General features: G+C 40.4%; 1 protein-coding gene across 3 annotated transcripts in view; it reads right to left on the bottom strand.

The window, feature by feature from the left end:
• Positions 1-2,672, bottom strand: part of HPGDS (hematopoietic prostaglandin D synthase) — a 29,213-nt gene extending 26,541 nt beyond the window's left edge. The window contains exon 1 of one of the 3 annotated variants that reach the window (XM_014838697.3): positions 2,092-2,672. The gene's annotated coding sequence lies outside the window, so the exon portion shown is untranslated. The remainder of the gene's footprint in view (positions 1-2,091) is intronic. The other 2 variants (XM_044766330.2, XM_070505361.1) reach the window with 2 other exon arrangements.
• Positions 2,673-24,839: the final 22,167 nt, after the last annotated feature.

Genomic DNA, 24,839 nt, shown 5'->3' with positions numbered 1-24,839 from the left:
ACATGTTCATTTATTTTTAAAGTTTTGCACCACAAGCCCCTAGAGAATGAGAAAACGTGAGCACGAGTGGGCCCTCCTGACAGGCACACAGGGTCTGCCTTCTCACTCCTTGAGGTCTCCTGGGAGCTGCCCTGGCTGACCACGCACCCACGGAACCCTGCGTCTGCAGTGTCGCACCTCGCCTGCCGTGTGCTTCTCCGCCACAGTGTCTGACCACAGTGTGTGCCCGTGGTTCTCAGCCTCCCCCAGGGGCATGCAAGCTCCAGAAGGGCAGGGACTTCATTGCTGAGGGTACTCTTGTGTCCTCAGTATGGAGAGGAGCACCGGGCACGTTGTAGGCACTAATGTGTATTTGATGAATGAACGATCCCAATTTCTATTTCTCCACAAATCACCTTTTTACAAGGACTCTAAATTCTCATTGCCGCTTCACCTACACTATTTCCTCAAAAGGGTCACACTGTTTAAAGCACACCAGAGTAGAAGGTCCTGATACATCTCATTGATAATCTTTATACAGACTAGTAACAAACGTCTAAATGTTTTAGCAATTTATTTTTTCACTCCTGAGAGCAGGACTTAATTCCAGCTATCATATTAGGACAGCTCCGGGGGAAAGATGGAGTAAAATGCCTGCCTGTGCGTTATTGGGCCTGCAGACTATCCATGAAACATTGTAATGACAGGCTGGCTTCAACTTCCAGAAAACTGCATCCTAGGCAGCAACAGAAACCTATCAGTCAGGTAATATTTTCTATTTCTAAGCACTGTAAACTTTGAAAAATCTGTTTACATCCATTTATGGTAAACATAAGTGAAAATAAGGGGCTGGCCTGGTGGCATAGTGGTTAAGTTGGCGTGCTCCACTTGATGGCCCAGGTTCACAGGTTTGGACCTGGCATGGACCTAGCGGCATCGCACAGAAAACAGAGGAAGATTGGCACAGATGTTAGTTAGCTCAGCGACAATCTTCCTCAAAAGCAAAAAGAGGAAGACTGGCAACAGATGTTAGCTCAGGGCCAGTCTTCCTCACAAAAAAAAGAAAAGAAAAGAAATATAAATATTAGTCTGTAAAAAGTTTAATTAAGAAGACACAAGGACAGCCCCTTACCTTCCAAAAAAGATATTATGTGAGTCAAAATCAAGTGAGACTGAAATGAGAACTATACAAAATTAACACTGTGTTAATTATCTTTCACTGTGTTTCAACTTACACTTTTAAAAAATCTTTTTGTCCTCATCTCAATCATTTTTAATCCCCGGTTTACATAGGAGGAAACAGATACAGGGAAATTGGCCAGGAATTTGGGATGGGACAAGCTGGGAGTAAACCCTAGGCCTTCTGATGACACAGTTAATATTCTTTCCCTAGACAACGCTTCAGTAAAAAAAAAAAAAAAAAGGAAAAAAAATCAGATATGCAAGAAAGAGCACTTTCCTCATTTTCTCTAACAATTTTCTGCTTTACAACCCATTCTGCTTGGCTGGAGGAAAACCGAAAACAAATCACGGATGAGGGGAGGGGCAGCTGTTTGATCCTGATCATGCGTCAGCACAGGCTGTCCTGGAGGCCGCCACTGCCTGTGTGCATGGCTTCTGCATGGTCCTCGTTCTGCCACTCTCCCACCCACACGTGGCAGTGTAGTCACCGGCAATGCTGCCTGAGGCTCCCGCTGCCCACCACCCACCACCACCATTTCCTCAATGTGGTCTTGCCACCTCCCCGGTGACCCAATAGGGCCCTCGCGTCTCTCTGCTCTCCAGAACCACAGATTTCTCTTCCTCTCTCTTCTATCCCAGCCCAGGTGGGGACACTGCAAAAGCCCCTCGTCTACGACCAGCTGTGGGACTTTGGGCACGTTATTAACCTCTCTGTGCCTCCCTGTTTACCTAAAGCAGTAAACAAAAACAGACACAAATCCTGACCCCTCTGGGGCATTCTAAGGATGCTCGTGATCACTCCCTCATAGGGTTTTAGAGCATTAAATGAATACAGAGATACGTGCTTACAAAGGTGCCTAACGCCTGGTTAGAGACCTGCGTGTTAGCCTGCTAACACTGTTGGCAATTCGTCTGAAAGGAGGCTCTTACCTTCGAGATGTGTGCTTGACGAATTCGTGCCCTCTCTGTGCTTGGGCTTTGCAACTAAAAGCCAGAAAGAGAGCAGTCGCCTAGCACTTTTATTTTTCACCCTGCCGTCACCCTCTCCTGAGGAAATGAGCACAGACAGACGACCTGCACGTGCAGGGGTTGAGGGACAGGCGGGGAAGAGTCTCCGACTCTCCCGCCGCTGGGCGCCGCCTGAGAGCAGCCCCGGGATCACGTGACCAGCTCGAGGCTGCCTTCCTCCCAGCTTGGAAGCATGTTCGAGTTCAGTCGAATACATCTGCGTTGTCTCCAGCGGCTCCCATATTGGAAAACTCTTACCCCTGTGGTATTTAATCAGCAGGTTCCTAACTGCTGTTCGTTATCCAACGCTGACTCGGAGTCCAGTTTTACTCTTGTTTTCCTTCTTTTCCGACCTGTGCAGTAAGGTGGTCCTACCACGTCCCGATGAGGGCTTCCAGTCTGCACGACGACTGCTCACCCCAAAGTGGAATCTCCACCCCGCCGCCTTTCAGCTCTGGAACTTTCGGCAGATCCCTACCCTCTCTCAGCATCAGTGTCCTCATCTGTAAAGTAGTGATGACAAAGATCATCTGATTTCTCAGTTGAAAGGATTAAACGAGTTAATGTGTTTAAATTACTCAGTGCATTGCTTGGCAAGTAGTTACCTTGTGACAAGTGCTAGTGGTTATTACATATTTCTCTAACAGAAAAATGAATATAATATTTAAAAAATAGCCCACATGTTAGTTCCTCTCTCTTTCTTTATGTCAGTAAAGGGGAAGTGTACAGACAGACCCGTCTCCTTCCCTAGCTCTCTTTGGCAGACAAGGAGGAAGCGAGCTCCCTTTATTTGGCGGCAGGAGTTCCTTTGCACAGTCAGTGACTTGAGAAACTAAAAACATCTAAAACCAGAGTATTTAAGCCCAGATGGAGAAAGCAGGAGATTAAGAATATGTTTCTCTGCTTCTGGCTATCTGGGTGATTGAAATGTGCTTGCAAATCTTAAGTGTCTGTGTTTTCCCACATTTCAGCCAGGATAACACGATTTTTCTTATTTGACTCTTCAGAGGCTGTGAAGACTGATAGAGTAACTATCTCGAAGGTTGTGCGTAGATGTTTTTCTGCCTAGCCTCATGGCTGAAAGATGATTCTCAGACATAAGCAATTAATGGTAATATAAATAGCTAATATCTGCTAACTGCTTTCCGTGGGCCAGGCACTGAACAAAGTGTTTGCCATGTATTATCTCATTTGTCCGCAAAATGACCTAGCAATTGCTGTGCACATCCTGGAGTCCGGTTATGTAACTGACTAAGGCATGTCATGAAAGCATTTCTAGATGTAAAATTCTTCAAACATTCGAATCTTGTTCCTGAGATTTCACGTTGATTCATCTGTCAAGAATGGGGAAAACAAGCATTGAAATAGAGTAAGTTAAGTTGTTTTTCAAGATTTTTCCACAACCAATTACTGTCCCCTTTGCATCATTACCCCATACATTGAAAGGACCATGCGTTAGACGCCCCCTGTCTTTTCCCTGCCCTGCTACCCAGAGTCTCATCTCCTCTTGGAACCTCAGGGCTTGCAAAATAAAAGAGTTGCCCTCGTGACTGCTGAAGTCACTTTCTGCTCTATTACTCAGCAACATAATTCTCCTCCTGAAGACATTTCTCTGTCTTACACGATAACTGGAATGAAAACTAAGTCCAAAGGGACGTAGAGTTCATGGAATGAGGGCTCCAGGGGGACAAATTATCTTTGTCCCCAGTCTAGCAACAAAGACAAGATACTCAGATCACGGGAAGGCCACCCTCTCTGATAATCCAGGTTCCAGGGTGGGCCTACTATTTGCAGATACTAAAATAACACAGACAAAAGTGTAATTTCGAGAGCATTTTCACTTTCCTGGAAGTTATCAAGAAGCAAGCAACCAAAATGTATCTATTAAAATGATTTGTGTATTTGGATTTTTTACATGTTTTAAAAATATATGAATCTGAAGAGGCATGTTTTCCTCATGAAATTAGAAAGAGGAGATTTTGGAGAATAAGAATGTGTCAAAAAATGTCCAGGACTACAGGGGACTAGTAATAGCAAACATTGATGTTCGTGCTCATCATGTCCCTGGTACCCACTCAGTGTTTTAATTTGTGGAGGTCTCAAAGCCAGCCACCAGCAGATCCAACATCTGAGCCAGCCAGTGCGCCTTCAGAGTCCCCGCTGTTAGTCACTGCATTTGATCGTCCCATAGTGAAACATACATTTCTCATTCTATCAGGCTTCTATCATCTGCTGACACCACTTCTCAGGATTATTCAACTTTCTTTAGCCCGCCTCTACATATCAAGCAAATTTCTGATGTAAATTCGCTCTCCTAAGCTAGTTTCTTCACCATCCCATTCTAGAAATTCATTTGCCCTCACATCAAACACACAGGATTTCTGGCAGAATTGTTTCAGACCAGCCTGTAAGGCAGAGAGGAAATTGTTTAGAACAAAGGAAATCAGGAGATCTTGGTTCTGCTGACACAACTAACATCTGCTGCCCTCTTCTATAAGCGAAACAGCTCCAGTGAAAAGTGAATTCTAAGAGATGGCTACAGAAATCAGATGAAGCTTCAATCCTTGGAGCACACTTAGACGAGACTATTAAAAGAACACAGTTTGTATAGGAAAGAAGCAGCAGTTTTCATTTATAGAAAAGTAAAACAAAAAAAAACAAGATCCAGAAAACAGTGAACAAAGTTGTGGTGAGAAATATTTTTCTGGCCTCCAAGATACAATTTTGCTATGTGAGTACTTTGGTTCTTCATACGCCTGAGCCACATGGAGAGGAAACAGCAGCTGTTTCCAAAATGCTGGGACCTAGGCCACAAAGACCGGAAGTGGTCTGTTTTCTGGCAGTATGTACATCTCGTTGATGAAACATTTTCAGTGGCTCCCGGGAAGCTACAGGCCTCGAGTTGGATAAACCTCCGTGGCCTGGGGACAAGATCCAGCATTGTCACTAGGCCTGGGGTTTGGAGGAATTTATATAAATGATTAAAATTCGTCATCTGTGGACACCAACTGAAAGAAGACGTGTAAATGTGATTCTGGAAAGAACTGAATGCTTCCTAAACATTAACATGGTCCCCACGGCCCATTCAACAGATGCCAGGCACAACAGTGCTGTGATCGCAACATCTTAGTTTAATTGGTTGCTAGGGTGGTTTTGACCATTTGGCTTCCTTCCTCAAAACCCATTTGATTTCTGCTCAAAGTTCTATATTCTTTCAAAGAGAGCAACCTGCCTCAATCAAATACTTCTGTTTAATCAAGGAATGAAAAGTAAACACAGAAATGAGTGATTAACATGAGATTATCACTCACTTAACATTCCTGCAACCAACATGTATAAACACTGGTGCCAGCGCTGTGAGATGTCTCCTATAAAGATTTGATCTTATGACGTGCGCTTTTTGGCGTCTGGTAAGAATACTTGAAAAGAAAAACTTCGTAAGACAATTTTCAGGTTTCCATCACTGTCTGAGATAAAAGATGCTTTAGTAGACAGGTGCAAGTGTTCTCTTTCCCTGAGATTGATCCCTCCATTGATTAAGCTCTTTGTTCAATGACCCAGTTCTCTATAATTCGATCTAACACTTGGAAAGGGGATTTGCTAAACAACAAGAATGTTGCGATTTATTTCGCAAATGTATTTCTTAGAATATTCTAATAAATTTATGTTTTGTTTTTTCAGTGATTCATGAAATCCTGAGTGACCTAATTCAGTTTCCAAAGAGGCCAAACTAGGGAGCGGATCTTGGATTAACAGAGACTTGCTAATTACAGGCATTTTGCTAGGCCCAACTTGAAAAGACAGACTTTCTTTTCTTCAAATAAATAGAAATTCATATGAAACTGTATGTTATACTGATTAAACTGCATGCTAATATGCTACAATGTTTTCGTAAATGTTCGGAATCAAAGCTTTGTCCTTTACTGTATGTCTTCGGATGTAGTGGTAATCCTACATCAATTTTAAATTTCTACTTGGTTCCTGTTTCCAAACAGCAGATTCGAGATAAGAATGCTCTGGACTCCAGCAAAGTCTGCTCAGGTCCACAGCTCAGGCAGAGTGGTGTGCTGATGCCTATGAGCTAGCAAGAGTCAGCTGCTGTTCATGGTTCATTTTTCAATTTTACCAAATGCAAAGTATTACATTGTTTAGAAAAAAATCAAAGGCATGTTTTATCAAAGTCAAAGGCAACTTTTAACACACTTTGAATTTCAAAATGTGAAGTTTGAATTTAAATCAGTAGAGTTGAATTTTAGTTCTCATTCTTTGGATCCTATTTAAAAAGCCCAGTTTATAAATTCAAAGGACAAGGATAGCAAAATTCCTGAAGAATGTGCTTTTTAAAAAAATAAGTCTTCAAGCTTTTTCCTGCATTATCTTAACAGTTTTATTGATGGAAGTGCTCAAACTAAATGTATGGGATTGATCTCCAGAAACTGAAAAGTCACAATTCTTATACATCCTTTTCTTGAAGTTTTTAAAATTGCTTTCTCTTTTTTTACTATTCGTATCTAACTTAAATCCTATTGTTTAAATTTCCAAACTTGTTCTTCCCAAAGCAGCTGGTTAAGCATGCCATATTAACAACACATCTTAATATCCCTAAGCCCCACTAAAAAGACAGCAAAAGCATAAGAAAGGTGTGGTCAGCAAGGACAAAGAGAAAGGGGAGATCAAGAGTATAGGGAACATTTCCGAAAACATTTTGGCAGAAAGGGAGCAGGTGGAGGAGTGGCCCTGAGCAAACCATGCAGTCAAAGTTGTGACCCAAGTTTCCCCGAACGTGGGGAAGAGGATGCATACCGAGGAGATGCCACCCCAATACCCTTGAAGAACCCGGGAGCCACCAGGGCGCAAGACCCACAAAAGTGTACTTGAGATTCAGGACCGAAAACAAGGGGATTGGTTAAAAGCCAGCAGAGAAAGCATTGCACCCCTGGCTGCCCTACCTTTTCTCAGCCCCTACTGCCCACCCTCTAGCCCCTTGGTCTTAAAAGAAAAAGTAGGGGGGAATCTTGGGGAAGCAGAGGCCATGCAACATATGAGATATAAGGATTCTAATTACTGAAGAATTTTCTTAAAGATGTGTTGTTTTGGAAAATGATTTCCATAAAATTTAAGTAAAATGAGAAAATTGCAGCCCATTCAAATATTTGGTATGCTTGTTTCATAATAATGATAGTTGTGGGGCTGTTTAAGGCACACAGCCAATCTGGAATGCAGATGTTAGACCCATTATACAGATGAGAAAAATCAAGGCTAGGAGTGATTAAGTAACTTGCCCTGGGTCATACAGCTGTTAGGCAGTGGTACTAGTACTCACACTCAGTCCTGTTGATAACAAGGCTATGCTCTTACAACTACCCCCAAATCCCTCACAAAGTTTTGGTTTACAACCACTCTGCACTAAAGGAAGATTCTTCACCATAAAGAAAGATGTGTTGTGGGACATTCTCTACAAGTTTAGAACTTCTGACTACCTCATTGTTTAATAGATTGATGAACTTGAAATTAAAAGTCTGGTATCGATACTTTCAAATATTATTTTTTTCCTACAGCTGCAAATACACAAAATTAAATTTAGAAGTACAAATTAAACTGAACAATGTGGGTCCATTTTACCAAGAGTTTCTTATCTTTTTTCCGTTAGTCATTTCCCCTGAGACTGTTTTCCTCTGTCCTAATGTGTTCTGGACTCACTGTTCTCTGATAAAAGTCTTGCTCTGGCTGATAGTCCGGACCAAAGTCCTTATATGAACTCTACTCATTTAAATATTACCTTAATATTTTTTGTACTCTTTACCAACCTTTGTCAGGTAGTCTAAATAGCAATTTGCATTTCACATATTGATTCTCAGTTCCTGTTTTCTCTGTATGAATAGTTACGAAGAGCCATCCCTCAGGAGAGTTGGGCTGAGGTGGGGTGTGGAGAATTGGGTAGGATGGGTAGGGGCATAAATTTGCAGGAAGATCTAGAAGGAAAAAGCTTACATCATGACTTTTGTCAATCTGCCACACGCTCAAAATGGAGTCGCTTATGTTAAGCCTCACGTCACTGAACTGAGACTTAAAGCTCTCCCAGAAATGGAATCTTAAACCAGTCAATCAGGAATTGCCCAATCAGCACCACTCAGGTAATCTGCCTGATGGACCCCTGCCATCCCCATAAGGAAGGTGACTTTGCAATAATCAGTCAGGTTTTGTGCCGGAACAACTTTCTTGTTCCTGCTCCCTTCTGCCTATAAGAGTCTTCCATTTTTTACAGCTCCTCAGAGCTCCTTTCTCTCTGCTAGATTGATGCTGCTCAATTCATGAATTGTTAAATAAAGCTACTAAGATCTTTATAATTTACTCAGTTGAATTTTGTTTTTTAACAACAGCAAAATGTTTTGTGAAGGTAGTATGCACATGGGGGAGGGGCAGTGTCACCCAGTACAACTCAGGTGACGCCTAAGGAGGGAGCGAAGTCCTTGAACGAGTTCCAGCCTCCATAGTTGATGGCGGTGTCGGGGAGGAGGACATTTCCTCTCCCCAAATGGGGGTTCGTCTGGCTGGAGAACGAATTAAATTCACATGAGACAGAATAGCAAGAGAAAATTAAACAAAGCTTTATGAGGAACCATGGCCCGGGGCCTTTCTTCCAGAAGGAAGAAAGGGCACCAAAGAAGTGGGGTGCACATAGTGGTTATATACCCCCAAACAGGGTGTTTCACATGTGATTGAAATGTCCCTCCCACAATAGTCACAAGATTGCCCTGTGAGCACAGCGCTTGATGGACACAGCAGGTAGTGGTCTGCTGTCTCAGAGGGCGTAGCCAGAGGCAAGTCGATTGTCTGGAGCTGGGCAGTCACAGGTGAGCTCAGCATTCAGTTCCTAGCCTAAGGAAAGATGCTTAATCGTTAAAGAAATGCCAACGTTGGGAGGGGGAGGGAAGTCAGTTACAGGAGGTTACCAGACAAGCACAATAAAATGCAGATTTAAGTCCTTGCCTTTGGTATTGATTAAGAGTTTTTGGAGAGAAGGTCATCGCCTCTCTTCTTCCTGGTACAGAGAGGGAGGCACCTTTTACAGATAGAGATTTACCTTGCAAATGTAAACGTGTCCTAACAAAGGGCAAGTTTCATTCCTCAGAGCCTCCTTCCCTGTCCCAGTTTATCAAAAGCAATCAGCCTCAAATAATCCTGATGCCAAAGAGACATATCTTGGGGTGACCAACCTCAGGTCCCCACAGTCCCACCTTTGAAACTTTTTAAAGTTTCACAGTCCAGAAGCTGAGTGGTAGATTGTTTCATCTCACTGAACACATTTCTTAGTCCTGTTAATAGATCAGTCCAGTTAAAGTCATTTTAGAAGGCGGCGACGCAGGTGGGCTCCCAAAGTTAGGCCTATATTTTGGAAACAAGCAATCAGATATTTAATAAGTATTTCTATGGAAATAAAAGAAAAACAAGGTTAGTGATTGGAGCAAATTATAAACTAGTTCCTGAGTCCAGGAGGCAGCCAGTCAAGACGAATTCTGGATGTCAGAGTGAAGCATCTTTAGCAGCTTGAAATATCTCTGATGATGTCATTGGGCATTCAGGTATCTTTCTGAGTGGCTAGCAGCTTACACAGCAACAGACAGGAATCTCTTCAGTTTTTATCAAGTTGTCCAGCTTTAGTTAGCAAGTCTTCAGGAAAAAGAGCAGGTTCAATTCTCAATGATTCCAAATGAAAATGAGGAAAAGATTGAAAACATTAGTTTGGAGATTTGTAACCAGATATTTCAGCAGAAGAATTCAGGATCCAGTCCAGTTCACAGGTAGAAAAAAACCTCAAAGACAATTAACAAAACTAGGATCTAAGATCCACAAATGTGTCTTATAGTTTTTCACTGAAACATAGTTCTTCTCTCTAAAATAATCCTCATTTTTACCAAAGATAGCCAAATTAAGACTAAATGGTTTGCAAAATAAGTTTAGTTTCAAGAAACTTGGCCCAATTATTTACATAAGTGCAGCAAGAATAACAATTGATCATATAGGCTCTTAAATCTGCTTTGCTGGAATTTTTTTTTATGAGGAATCTCAGATTGAACTGTAAAGGCCTCTGGGGGCCAGGAAAGCCAAGCCAAGGACTTGCCGTCAGATTTTGCCTGCAGTACCTACAGATTTGGGTGGACTCCTCTCTTCTTGAGGTCCCCCAAAATATTCTGAGGTTCCTTGCATCTGCCAGATAAGCAACCTTCCTCGCTTACCAGGTAAGATTGCTGGAATCTCTCTCTGTAAAGCAAGGTACCAGGCCCGTATTTCCAAGTGGCTTTATTTTCACAAAATCAACCTTATTCTTCAAAGGCGGTATTGTCATATCCAAGTCTGTATGTTTCCCTCAAATATGACATTTCCAGTCAAAGTGTCCTGCTATAAGGAGAACAGATTCTTATTGAACTTATGCAAATAACTATATTGCCATGAAATAACCATACTCACAAAGAGTGTCCAAATTCTGGAGGGATCAGGTAGGGAGAAAAAGGTAAATGTTTCAGTTTTGCTCATAAAGGTATAATTTCACCAAATTGCTAAGTCATAGTTAGCACAAGAGAAAAGAGAAAAAGATTTTCTTGAATCTGAGAAAACAAAACAAAACATCAAAAAGTCAACAATATTTCAAACAAAAGTCACAAAAATTATAATCATTCTCAGTTCATTCAGTCCTGTATAATCAGTTCTTGATCTTAATCTTCTGTTAGCAGTTTTATGAGGTCATCAGTTTCTCCTTTAGATTTCTGTAATTTCTTACCCAGTTCAGTTCTATGATCTGAAAGTTTATCAGAAAACTGTGTTCCACAGTAAGTGTCAGAGTCCTTTCTATGAATCCCTCTGAAGATGAGACATATTTGCAAAAGCAAAAAGCAGAGTAAAACAGCTAACTGTAAATAATAAAAGTCTTAAAAATGACAATTGAGGGGCTGGCCTCGTGGCCGAGTGGTTAAGTTCGCGCGCTCCGCTGCAGGCGGCCCAGTGTTTCGTTGGTTCGGATCCTGGGCGCGGACATGGCACTGCTCATCGGACCACGCTGGGGCAGCGCCCCACATGCCACAGCTGGAAGAACCCACAGCGAAGAATACACAACTATGTACCGGGGGGCTTTGGGGAGAAAAAGGAAAAAATAAAATCTTTAAAAAAAAAATGACAATTGACAGAGAAACTTGGTTATTTCTGTGATATACATCTTAAAATAATCATTAGAATTATGACTGATAACCAGGACAGATCAGAATTTTAGGAATGTTATATAATTTTCAAAACACTTATGTCAATAACATTTACCCACATAATACCAACTAAGAAAGATTATCATCACTTATATGACAATGTTTCCAATGTAATTTAACAGACCAATAAGCCTAATTAATTTAGAATTTTCCACCTTATAGGAAGAGAGCAAATTTCTCTGTAAAGTCCCACTGGCCCTCTGAAAATCCCCAGAGACATCCTCTTCCTTCATCCAGGTCAAAAGAAAGCCTTTATTCAGGACTTGAATATTTTTGAGGGAGAAGCTTGGCAAATATCAAAAGGTTTTAAACACTTCTTCAGATAGGCAACAACACTCATTGTGAAACAATGCTCAGGTATATACTCAAAATGACAACAAATAGTCAAGGGTAAATAGCTGAAACAGCCAAAATCTTAAGAGACCTCTTTCTGAAGATGGGAAATCATTTTAACAAAACAGATTTTCTGTCTTTTAGGTAGACCTAGAGCAGGCCAAAAGTTCAAGATAATCATCCTTTTGAGAGAGAAAACCAAATTCTAATTTTTGTACCAGTTTACTTTTTCATATTGAAACCCATTTACCTAATTAGATTCATTTTAATCTTAACCAACTTGACCAGGTACAAAACTCTTTTCAGAATTTCTATAACTTTCTTTTTGCATTCAGAATTTGTTCTGTGCTTTCTTTCTTACTTTCTAGTATATTAGGACAAATTCATCTTTCTTAACCAGTCAAACAAAAATATGTCCATTCTTTATATCGTCTTTACTGAAAACATACATTTTACCTTGCTTGAATTCAGAACTGTTTTTTCTTATTAACTTCCAGTAGCTTTAATTACATGTTAATTAGAACTTTTAACCCTTAACAGACCCTAATAAAAACTAAAAACTAAGCAATTACAAATTGTCTTTTATATGAACATTCTAAACACTTCATAATTTCTAGAAACATGCCACTTCACAATAAAACACGAGGCATACTTTCCAATAGACCCAAATGCTTTTAGCCTTTTTGCAATAAGAAGCCAAAAGTAGATAAATGTTGTAGGGGAGGAGGACATTTCCTCTCCCCAAATGGGGCTTCGTCTGGCCGGAGAACGAATTAAATTCACATGAGACAGAATAGCAAGAGAAAATTAAACAAAGCTTTATGAGGAACCATGGCCCGGGGCCTTTCTTCCCAAAGGAAGAAAGGGCACCGAAGAAGTGGGGTGCACATAGTGGTTATATACCCCCAAATGGGGTGTTTCACATGTGATTGAAATGTCCCTCCCACAATAGTCACAAGATTGCCCTGTTGGCACAGCGCTTGATGGACACAGCAGTCAGTGGTCTGCTATCTCCGTGGGCGGTGGGCGTAGCAGGAGGCAAGTGGATTGTCTGGAGCTGGGCAGTCACAGGTGAGCTCGGCAATCAGTTCCTAGCCTAAGGAAAGATGCTTAATCCTTAAGAAATGCCAGCGTTGGGAGGGGGAGGGAAGTCAGTTACAGGAGGTTACCAGACTAGCACAATAAAATGCAGATTTTAAGTCCTTGCCTTTGGTATTGATTAAGAGTTTTTGGAGAGAAGGTCATCTCCTTTCTTCTTCCTGGTACAGAGAGGGAGGCACCTTTTACAGATAGAGATTTACCTTGCAAATGTAAACGTGTCCTAACAAAGGGCAAGTTTCATTCCTCAGAGCCTCCTTCCCTGTCCCAGTTTATCAAAAACAATCAGCCTCAAATAATCCTGTTGCCAAAGAGACATATCTTGGGGTGGCCAATTTCAGGTCCCCACAGTCCCGCCTTTGAAACTTTTTAAAGTTTCACAGTCCAGAAGCTGAGTGGTAGATTGTTTCATCTCACTGAACACATTTCTTAGTCCTGTTAATAGATCAGTCCAGTTAAAGTCATTTTAGAAGGCGGCGACGCAGGTGGGCTCCCAAAGTTAGGCCTATATTTTGGAAGCAAGCAATCAGGTATTTAACAAGTATTTCTATGGAAATAAAAAGAAAAACAAGGTTAATGATTGGAGCAAATTATAAACTGGTTCCTGAGTCCAGCAGGCAGTCAGTAAAGAAGACTTCTAGATGTCAGAGTCAAAGCATCTTTTGTAGCTTGAAAGTCATCAGGCATTCAGGTATCTTTCTGAGTGGCTTACAGCTTACACAGCAACAGACAGGAATCTCTCTTAAGTTTCTATCAAGTTGCTTAGCTTTAGTTAGCAAGGCTTTAGGAAAAAGAGCAGGTTCAATTCTCAATGATTCCAAATGAAAATGAGGTAAAAATTGAAAACATTAGTTTGACGATTTGTAACCAGATTTTTCAGCAGAAGAATTCAGGATCCAGTCCAGTTCACAGGTGGAAAAAGCCTCAAAGACAATTAACAGAACTAGGATCCAACATGTATTATAGTTTTTCACTGAAACATAGTTCTTCTCTCTAAAATCACCCTCATTTTTACCAAAGATAGCCAAATTAAGACTAGTTGGTTTGCGATATAAGTTTAGTTTCAAGAAATTTGGCCCAATTATTTACATAAGTGCAGCAAGAATAACAATTGATCATACAGCCTCTTAAATCTGCTTTGCTGGAATTCTTTTATGAGGAATCTCAGATTGAACCGTAAAGGGCTCTCGAGGCCAGAAAAGCCAAGCCAAAGACTTGCCGTCAGATTTTGCCTGCAGTTCCTACAGATTTGGGTGGACGTCTCTCTTCTTGAGGTCCCCCAAAATATTCCGAGGTTCCTTACATCTACCAGATAAGCAACCTTCCTCACTTACCAGGTAAGATTGCCAGAATCTCTGTAAACAAGGTACCAGGCCCATGTTTCCAAGTGGCTTTATTTCCAGAAAGTCCAATCTTATTCCTCAAAGGCAGTATTGTCATATCCGAGTCTGTAAATATGACATTCCAGTCAAAGCTTTGGCAAGATAACCAATGTGTCCTGTTATAAGGAGAACAGATTCTTATTGAACTTATGCAAATGACTATATTGCCATGAAATAACGATACTCACTCACAAAGAGTTTCTAAATTCTGGAGGGATCAGGTAGAGAGAAAAAGTTAAATGTTTCAGTTTTGCTCACAAAGGTATAATTTCACCAAATTGCTGTAAGTCATAGTTAGCACAAGAGAAAAGAGAAAAAGATTTTCTTGAATCTGAGAAAACAAAGCAAAACATCAAAAACAATATTTCAAACAAAAGTCGTAAAAAAATTATAATCATCCTCAGATCATTCAGTCCTGTATAATCAGTTCTTGATCTTAATCTTCTGTTAGCAGTTTTATGAAGTCATCAGTTTCGCCATTAGATTTCTGTAATTTCTTACCCAGTTCAGTTCTATGATCTGAAAGTTTATCAGAAAACTGTGTTCCAGAGTAAGTGTCAGAGTCCTTTGCATGAATTCCTCCAAAGATGAGACATATTTGCAAAAGCAAAAAGCATCAGAATAAAACAACTGACCGTAAACAGCAAAAGTCTTAAAATGACAATTGACAGAGAAACTTGGTTATTTCTGTGATATATAACACCTTAAAATAATATTTAGAATTATGGCTGATAGCCAGGACAGATCAGAATTTTAGGAATGTTATATAATTTCAGAACATTTATATCAGTAACATTTACCCACATAATACCAACTAAGAAAGATTATCATCGCTTATTTGACAATGCTTCCAATGTAATTTAACAGACCAATAAGCCTCATTAGTTTAGAATCTTCCACCTTACAGGAAGAGAGAGCAAATTTCTCTGTGAAGTCCCAGTGGCCCTCTGAAAATCCCCAGAGAAATCCTCTTCCTTCATCCAGGCCAAAAAAAAAAAGCCTTTATTCAGGACTTGAATATTTTTGAGGGAGAAGCTTTGTCAAAAATATCAAAAGGTTTTAAAACACTTGTTCAATGTTCACTGTGAAACAATGCTCTGGTATTACTCAAAATTACAACAAATATTCAAGGGTAAATAGCTGAAACAGTCAAAATCTTAAGAGACCTCTTTCTGAAGATGGGAAATCATTTTAACAAAACAGATTTTCTGTCTTTTAGGCAGACTTAGAGCAGGCTGAAAAGTTCAAGAAAATTATCCTTTTGAGCGAGAAAACCAAATTCTAATTTCTGCACCAGTTTACTTTTTCATATTAAAACCCATTTACTTAATTAGATTCATTTTAATCTTAGCCAACTTGACCAGGTACAAAACTCTTTTCAGAATTTCTATAACTGTCTTTTGCATTCAGAATTTGTTCCATGCTTTCTTTCTTACTTTCTAGTACTTTAGGACAAATTTATCTTTCTTAACCCATCAAACAAAATATTTCCATTCTTTATACCCTCTTTACTGAAAACATACATTTTAACTTTCCTTGAATACAGAAACATTTTCCTTCTTAATTTCCAGTAGCTTTAATTACATGTTAATTAGAACTTTTAACCCTTACAGACCCTAGTAAAAAACTAAAAACTAAGCAATTACGAATTGTCTTTTATATCAACATTCTAAACACTTTTCATAATTTCTAGAAACATGCCACTTTACAGTAAAACACGAGGCATACTTTCTAATAGACCCAAACGCTTTTAACCTCTTTACAATAAGCCAAAAGTAGATAAACTTACATTTAATGATTAATGTCTAATATCTTATTTGGAAATGATCTAGTTACTCAATGAATTTTATCATTTAAATTAACCTAGCAAAACTTCAAAATTTCGAGTTACCAAAAACATTTTGGAAGTTATTTTAAATACACATACCATAAACTATAATTGTTGCTAAAAGTTTATCTATAAACTCTTATTTCATTTATAACTAAACCATTTGTTCCCAATAATTATGTTTAGATTACCCACAAAAACTTTGAGACATTAGACAAACTTTAGCTATCATTTAAAGCTATTATGCTGACAAATTTCTAACAGACAACATGAACTTATTTGACTAGTAAACCCAGGCTGTATATCTGCATATGCAGTGTTAACTCTGGAGGACATGTCCAAACATTTTAATCAAACCAACAAACTTAAACTTTCATTAACCAAAGATTAATCCATATCATCTTAACTTAAAAGACATTGGGTTAATTTCTATTGCATTTAGAATTTATGTAAGGGCTTACTTTAATCCAATTAAACAGAGCTCTTAGTTTTGGCCATATCACCCGGGGTAAAAATATCACACACATATAGACACACACAGACACAGCGCTTCCACAGCCATTGTTTTAACAATCACTCCATGAATCTGGTACAATACAAAACTCCCTAGTTATGAATCCGAATTTTGTTCTGAGCCTTTTTACTAATATTTCTGGAGAAGACACTCAAGATGCTAGATTTTTTTCTCGGCAAGGGCACACTTATGACCTTTCCCCTCTTTTTTTTTTTTTTTTTCCAGTCTTAGGAATTAGTGATGGGCTAGATAGTAGTTCCTGGAGAGGGGAGATGATAATCCTTTTTGAGATAAAGGAACTAGGTGGAATCTGAACTGCTTCTAGAGCTGTATTTCCAGTCTTGCAAGGATTTTCTAAGGACAGTTGGAAGTTACTGGGTTTAACGTAATCACATTCTAGATTGACCTGCCTGTCCAACTACATCACAAAGGCACAGAGAAACTCCTCAAGTTTTCTCCCAGATGGAGTTAGAACGCAGCCACAGGGTGGGTCTCTGGGGATGCTTAGGGGCCTTCCCTGTGGCGGTAAAGCCAGTGTCTGACTGACAGCAGCTGGAGAAAGGGTGCAGAGGCCGATTGCGGGTGTGCAGAGGCCAATTGCGGGTGTTGACATAGTTATAAGATTTAGTCAAGTCCCGCTCAGCCTGGGCACTTAGTCCCTGAGCCAGCACAGGTGAGCCAGGCAGGGAAGCAGGAGGCAAAGGCCTGGAGAACAAAGGAAAAGAAATCAGGCCTCACCCTCATGGCCTCTTCCCCAAGGGTTATCGAGATAGAGGTCACACAGCAGTGCCTGTGCCGGGGCACACAACACCATCAGGACAGTTCACAGAATAAATCACAGGTCTCCTATCCTCATAACCGACTCAGTATGCCACCTAAAATGCTTAACGAGTCAATCGCCAAGAGAGGGCACCCCACGTGGTTGCCGGGGTGATCAGGCCCAGAAACCAGAGTAGGGGCTCCCAGGAGTGGAGGCTTTGACACTTTAAAGATTTCCTTGTTTTTCTATTGCAAAGCTCAAAAGGAGCCCAAAAATGGTCACTGTCACTTTAAGAGAGAGGAAAGAAAAGGGTCCATTACCTTGAAAATCTCCTGAACCTAGGGCAGCATCCTACTTGTTCTACCTGTGGGGTTCCTATAGCAAGGGGTGATGGGGGCGTCCCCCTGCATTGCATCCCTTGTACACCTTCCCTATTATGCCTGGCAGTCATTAAGTGCCAGGTGAGTTGTCCCAAAGATCAAAGAACAGAGAAAAACAGTGAGGAATTTTTCCACCGGTCTGGGGGACATTCTACCCAATTGCGTCGTGGAGCCATTCTCCCAAGACGGGGTTCCCATACTCAACCAAAGGTTAGAGTTTGGTACTTGCCTTGAACTGGAGTCCCAATTGGGACTTTTCCCGCAGTTCAGAGCATGGTCAGGTGCCAGAGGAAGGGATCCCAATCCAGCCTTAGGAAAAGAAACCTCTCACGGGAGTCTTGGAGTTTGGCGGCTGTCCTAATGACTTAAGTGGCTGACCCGTGCCCACGTAAAATTTGTCTATTAGAGATAGAGTCAGGAAGGAATGGATTAATTCATTTTCCATCACCCTCAGGCTTAAGGTACTGATTCTCTTCAGGCTGAATGCCACAATTTGCCCCATAGAGTAGCCATGGGCAGCAAACGTGAATTCATACAGCTGTCTGAGAAGGTTCCCGATGGAGCAGTGAATTTAGATCCACCCTTGAAAAAGAGAAAGGCACAAGGAAAACTATAACTTCAGCTCACAAGCTGGTGAAGCAAGCGGGCTCAGCAAGCCAAGGAGTCCAAAAGAAAGACTTCCTGGGCTCAAGGTCTGGAAGTAGTGCTCCTCTATTCAAATAGCATGGGGACAGGGCCTATGGGCAGTGAAGAGCTGCAGCATGGCGACAGGGCCCATGGCCAGGACTTACCAGGTCTTAGTCTTATAATATTGCATAAGGAAGCATTCCCAGTCAGACATTTTAAAACATACTCAGGCAAAGTTGATGTAACCTCTTCATAAAAAGAAAATCAGCTCAAGCATTCCAACCTTTATAATCTTATCAACACTTAGACCTTTATATTTCACCAATTCAATTATAACCTTACTCAGGGTTTAAACCTAGTTACCATTTTCCGTGTTTCTTTTTTAATTTGGCTTTTTGTCATAGATACCAATAAAAATTATGATGAGAGCTCTCACAATTTTTTTCCCCAATTTAGAAGTTGTCCGAATTTAAATGATCCATCGTCTGGCTGAATTGACGAGTAGGATCTTAAGAGCGACTCAACCAAAGCTTAACCAAGGACAAAGAGGCGTCCCCAAAAGAGATCCAGAAAATTCACTCCCAAAAATAGCCTAAGAAAGTAAAGGCAAGCAACAAGGGTTGAGACGACAAAGGCTCCTTATGAAAGCAGTTGGGACCTCTTATGACAAACTCCCCCGAGAGCTGAAACAGCTGGACAAAGAGTGTGTCCCGGAACCCCAGTCTACTCGACTGGCCGCCAAGATGCGTGCCGGTACATGCATCCTCCGATGGCGGAGACCAGAAAGGTCACAAAGCCAAGCTCTCAAGACATAGAACAAGACAAAAAGCCCAGACAACAGGCTTATAGAGATGCCTGTGTCTTATGACAAACAAAAAGACAGAGACAAGGAAAAGTCTATCTCTGGGAGGAAAAGGATCTACAACCAGTGAGTACTCAAATCCTAGAGTCGCTGAATCCAAGAAGATAGCTTCACCAACATTTTCTCCTGCTAATCTAAATTTAGAGCAAAAAACTCACCACTCTTGCTTCCTTTGGACTCTGCAGGCAGAGATCCGGGAGACTGACGTGGTAAGAACTCTTACCTCTTGCCGGCTCTCGTCAGGGGTCCGGGATCTCTCTACCACAGCAGTCCAGGAGCAAGCAGTTACCGGCCAGTGAAATTTCATCCTGCCGACTACGCCAAAACTGTAGGGGAGGAGGACATTTCCTCTCCCCAAATGTGGGTTCGTCTGGCTGGAGAATGAATTAAATTTACATGAGACAGAATAGCAAGAGAAAATTAAACAAAGCTTTATGAGGAACCATGGCCTGGGCCCTTTCTTCCCAAAGGAAGAAAGGGCACTGAAGAAGTGGGGTACACATAGTGGTTATATACCCCCAAACAGGGTGTTTCACATGTGATTGAAATGTCCCTCCCACAATAGTCACAAGATTGCCCTGTCAGCACAGCACTTGATGGACACAGCAGGTAATGGTCTGCCGTCTCAGAGGGCGTAGCAGGAGGCAAGTCGATTGTCTGGAACTGGGCGGTCACAGGTGAGCTCAGCAATCAGTTCCTAGCCTAAGGAAAGATGCTTAATCGTTAAAGAAATGCCAACGTTGGGAGGGGGAGGGAAGTCAGTTACAGGAGGTTACCAGACAAGCACAATAAAATGCAGATTTAAGTCCTTGCCTTTGGTATTGATTAAGAGTTTTTGGAGAGAAGGTCATCGCCTCTCTTCTTCCTGGTACAGAGAGGGAGGCACTTTTACAGATAGAGATTTACCTTACAAACGTAAATGTGTCCTAACAAAGGGCAAGTTCCATTCCTCAGAGCCTCCTTCCCTGTCCCAGTTTATCAAAAGCAATCAGCCTCAAATAATCCTGATGCCAAAGAGACATATCTTGGGGTGGCCAACCCCAGGTCCCCACAGCGGCCACTGGAAGTGCTTCCTCCACCCACCACCATGTGCTCGCCCCGTAGGGAAGGCCCTCAAATGAGGAGCCTGGGCTGACCAGCCAGGTCCCTCTTTACTAGAAACTGCTTGAAAATGTTCCGAATCCGTCATGCTGCGCGTCCCTTCCAGCCATTCGGTCTCACAATATATGCTAAACCAATTCCTAACGAAGTGTGTTAGGTGCAAAGGGTTTCAATTTATATGTAAAATGCTGTCAAGCTCAACCTTTTTAAAGGCCCACAATGAAACCCAGAAAGCACGTTAAAATGAATTGCCTGATAACCTTTCTGTTTTCATTTTTTTCTGCTTTCTCTTTCTTTTTCTCTCATTTCCTCCTTCCTGTGGAGATATTTTTTTTTATTGAGTTATTGATAGGTTACAATCTTGTGAAATTTCAGTTGTACATTAATGTTTGTCAGTCATGTTGTAGGTGCACCACTTCACCCTTTGTGCCCACCCCCCACCCCACCTTTCCCCTGGTATCCACTAAACTGTTCTTAGTCCATAATTTTAAATTCCTCATATGAGTGGAGTCATACACAGATTATCCTTCTCTCACTGGCTTATTCCATTTAACATAATTCTCTCAAGGTCCATCCATGTTATTGCAAATGGAATGATTTTGTTCTGTTTTGCAGCCGAGTAGTATTCCATTGTATATATGTACCACATCTTCTTCATCCATTCGTCTGTTGCTGGACACTTAGGTTGCTTCCACGTCTTGGCTATTGTAAACAGTGCTGCAATAAACATTGGGGTGCATGGGACTTTTGGGATTGCTGACTTCAAGCTCTTTGGATAAATACCCAGTAGTAGGATGGCTGGATAGTATGGTAGTTCTATTTTTAATTTTTTGAGGAATCTCCATACTGTTTTCCATCGTGGCTGCACCAGTTTGCATTCCCACCAGCAGTCTATGAGGGTTCCTTTTTCTCTGCAACCTCTCCAACATTTGTTGCTATTAGTTTTAGATATTTTTGTCATTCTGACGGGTGTAAGGTGATATCTTAGTGTAGTTTTGATTTGCATTTCCCTGATGATCAGCGATGATGAGCATCTTTTCATGTGCCTATTGGCCATCAGTATATCTTCTTTGGAGAAATGTCTGTTCATGTTTCCAGCCCATTTTTTGATTGGGTTGTTTGATGTTTTGTTGTTGAGTTGCGAGAGTTCTTTATATATTATGGATATTAAGCTTTTGTCAGATATATGACTTGCAAATATTTTTTCCCAGTTAGTGGGTTGCTTTTTGTTTCAATCCTGTTTTCATTTGCCTTGAAGAAGCTCTTTAATCTGATGAAGTCCCATTTGTTTATTCTTTCTATTGTTTCCCTTCTCTGAGAAGGCATGGTGTCCGAAAAGATCCTTTTAACACTGATGTCAAAGAGTGTACTGCCTACGTTTTCTTCTAGAAGCCTTATGGTTTCAGGTCTCACCTTTAGGTCTTTGATCCATTTTGAGTTTATTTTGGTGAATGGTGAAAAAGAATGGTCAATTTTCATTCTTTTACATGTGGCTTTCCAGTTTTCCCAGCATCATTTGTTGAAAAGACTCTTTTCTCCATTGTATGTCCTCAGCTCCTTTGTCAAAGATAAGCTGTCCATAGATGTGTGGTTTTATTTCTGGGCTTTCAATTCTGTTCCATTGATCTGTGCACCTGTTTTTGTACCAGTACCATGCTGTTTTGATTACTGTAGCTTTGTAGTAAGTTTTGAAGTCAGGGATTGTGATGCCTCCCGTTTTGTTCTTTTTTCTCAGGATTGCTTTAGAAATTCGGGGTCTTTTGTTGCCCCATATGAATTTTAGGATTCTTTGTTCTAATTCTGTAAAGAATGTCACTGGGATTCTGATTGGGATGGCGTTGAATCTGTAGATTGCTTTAGGTAGAACGGACATTTTAACTATGTTTATTCTTCCAATCCATGTACATGGAATGTATTTCCATCTCCATATGTCGTCATCCAATTCTCTCAGAAAGGCCTTGTAATTTTCATCATATAGGTCCTTCACTTCCTTAGTTAAATTTACCCCAAGGTATTTTATTCTTTTTGTTGCGATTGTGAATGGTATTGTATTCTTGAGTTCTTTTTCTGTTGGTTCATTACTGGAGTATAGAAATGCTACTGATTTATGCAAATTGATTTTATACCCTGCAACTTTGCTGTAGTTGTTGATTACTTCTAACAGTTTTCCAATGGATTCTTTGGGGTTTTCTATATATAAGATCATGTTGTCTGCAAACAGCAAGAGTTTCACTTCTTCCCTCCCTATTTGGATTCCTTTTATTCCTTTTTCTTGCCTGATTGCTCTGGCCAGGACCTCCAGTACTATGTTAAATAAGAGTGGTGATAGAGAGCATCCTTGTCTCTTTCTGTTTTCAGGGGGATGGCGTTCAGTTTTTGCCCATTGAGTATGATGTTGGCTGTGGGTTTGTCATATATGGCCTTTATTATGTTGAGGTAGTTTCCTTCTATGCCCATTTTGTTCAGAGTTTTTATCATAAATGGCTGTTGGATCTTGTCAAATGCCTTCTCTGCATCCATTGAGATGATCATGTGGTTTTTATTCCTCAGTTTGTTGATGTGGTGTATCACGTTGATTGATTTGCAGATGTTGAACCATCCCTGTGTCCCTGGTATGAATCCCCACCTGATCATGATGTATGATCCTTTTGATGAATTGCTGAATTCAGGTTGCCAAACTTTTGTTTAGAATTTTTGCATCTATGTTCATCAGTGATATTGGCCTGTAGTTCTCTTTTTTCGTGGTGTCCTTGTCAGGTTTTGGTATCAGCGTGATGTTGGCCTCATAGAATGTGTTAGGAAGTGTTCCATCTTCCCTAATTTTTTGGCATAGCTTGAAAAGGATAGGTATTAAATCCTTTCTGAAAGTTTGGTAGAATTCCCCAGGAAAGCCATCTGGTCCTGGGGTTTTATTCTTTGGGATGCTTTTGATTGCTGTTTCAATCTCTTTCCTTGTGATTGGTCTGTTCAAATTGTCTGCCTCTTCTTGAGTGAGCTTTGGGAGATTGTAGGAGTCCAAGAATTTATCCATTTCCTCTAGGTTATCCATTCTGTTGGCATATAGTTTTTTGTAGTATTCTTTTATAATCTGTTGTAATTCTGCAGAGTCTGTTGTTATTTCTCCTCGCTCATTTCTGATTTTGTTTATTTGAGCTTTCTCCCTTTTTTTCTTTTTAAGTCTGGCTAGTGGTTTGTCACTTTTATTTATCTTCTCAAAAAACCAGCTCTTTGGCTCATTGATCCTTTCTACTGCCTTTTTCATTTCAATAGTATTTATTTCTGCTCTGATTTTTATTATTTCTCTCCTTCTGCTGACTTTGGGCTTCATTTGTTCTTTTTTCTCTAGTTCAGTTAGGTGTGTTTTAAGGTTGCTTATTTGGGATTTTTCTTGTTTGTTAAGATGTGCCTGTATTGCGATGAATTTTCCTCTTAATACAGCTTTTGCTGTATCCCATATGAGTTGGTATGGCATGCTATCATTTTCATTTGTTTCCCGGTATGTTTTTATTTCTTCTTTAATTTCTTCAATGATCCATTGCTTGTTCAGTAGTGTGTTGTTTAGTCTCCACATCTTTGTGCCTTTCTCAGCTTTTTTCTTGTAATTAATTTCTAGCCTTATAGCGCTATGATCAGAGAAGATGCTTGTTATTATTTCAATTTTTTTAAATTTGTAGAGGCTTGCCTTGTTTCTCAACATATGGTCTATCCTAGAGAATGTTCCATGTGCACTTGAGAAGAATGTGTATTCAGCTCCTTCAGGATGGAGTGATCTATATATGTCTATTAAGTCCAATTGTTTTTGTTTTTCATTCAGCTCCACTATTTCCTTGTTGATTTTCTGTCTGGATGATCTGTCCATTGATGTGAGTGGGGTGTTGAGGTCCCCTACTATTATTGTGTTGTTTTTAACATCTTCCTTTAGGTCTGTTAATAGTTGCTTTATGAATCTTGGTGCTCCTGTGTTGGGTGCATAGATATTTATAAGTGTTATTTCTTCTTGATGAAGTGTCCCTTTGATCATTATATATTGTCCCTCTGTGTCTCTCTTTACCTATCTTATTTTGAAATCCACTTGGTCTGATATAAGAATTGCAACACCTGCCTTTTTTTCCTTGCTATTTGCTTGAAGTATTGTCCTCCACCCCTTCACCCTGAGTCTGTGTTTGTCCTTGGGGCTGAGGTGTGTTTCCTGGAGGCAACAAATTGTTGGATCGTGTTCTTTAATCCATTTTGCCACTCTGTGTCTTTTTATTGGAGAGTTCAATCTGTTCACATTGAGAGTGATTATTGATGCATGTGGACTTAGTGCTGTTAATCTGTCGCTCGTTATCTTGTTTTTCTGCCTTTCTTTTCCTGTTTGCTTTAGACTACCCATTTAATACTGCAATTTCTTATGCTGGGTTTCTTAGATTTTTCCTTATTTATGATTTGTGACTCTGTTCTGTACTTTATTTTAGTGTCTACCTTGAAGTTTGTATTTAGAATCTCATGTATAATATAGTCTATTCTCTGGTGTCTCTTACTTACTTGA

Source organism: Equus asinus, chromosome 3 (assembly GCF_041296235.1).
Source record: "Equus asinus isolate D_3611 breed Donkey chromosome 3, EquAss-T2T_v2, whole genome shotgun sequence".
Lineage (NCBI taxonomy): Eukaryota > Metazoa > Chordata > Mammalia > Perissodactyla > Equidae > Equus > Equus asinus.
This window is presented reverse-complemented; position numbering and strand designations above follow the sequence as displayed.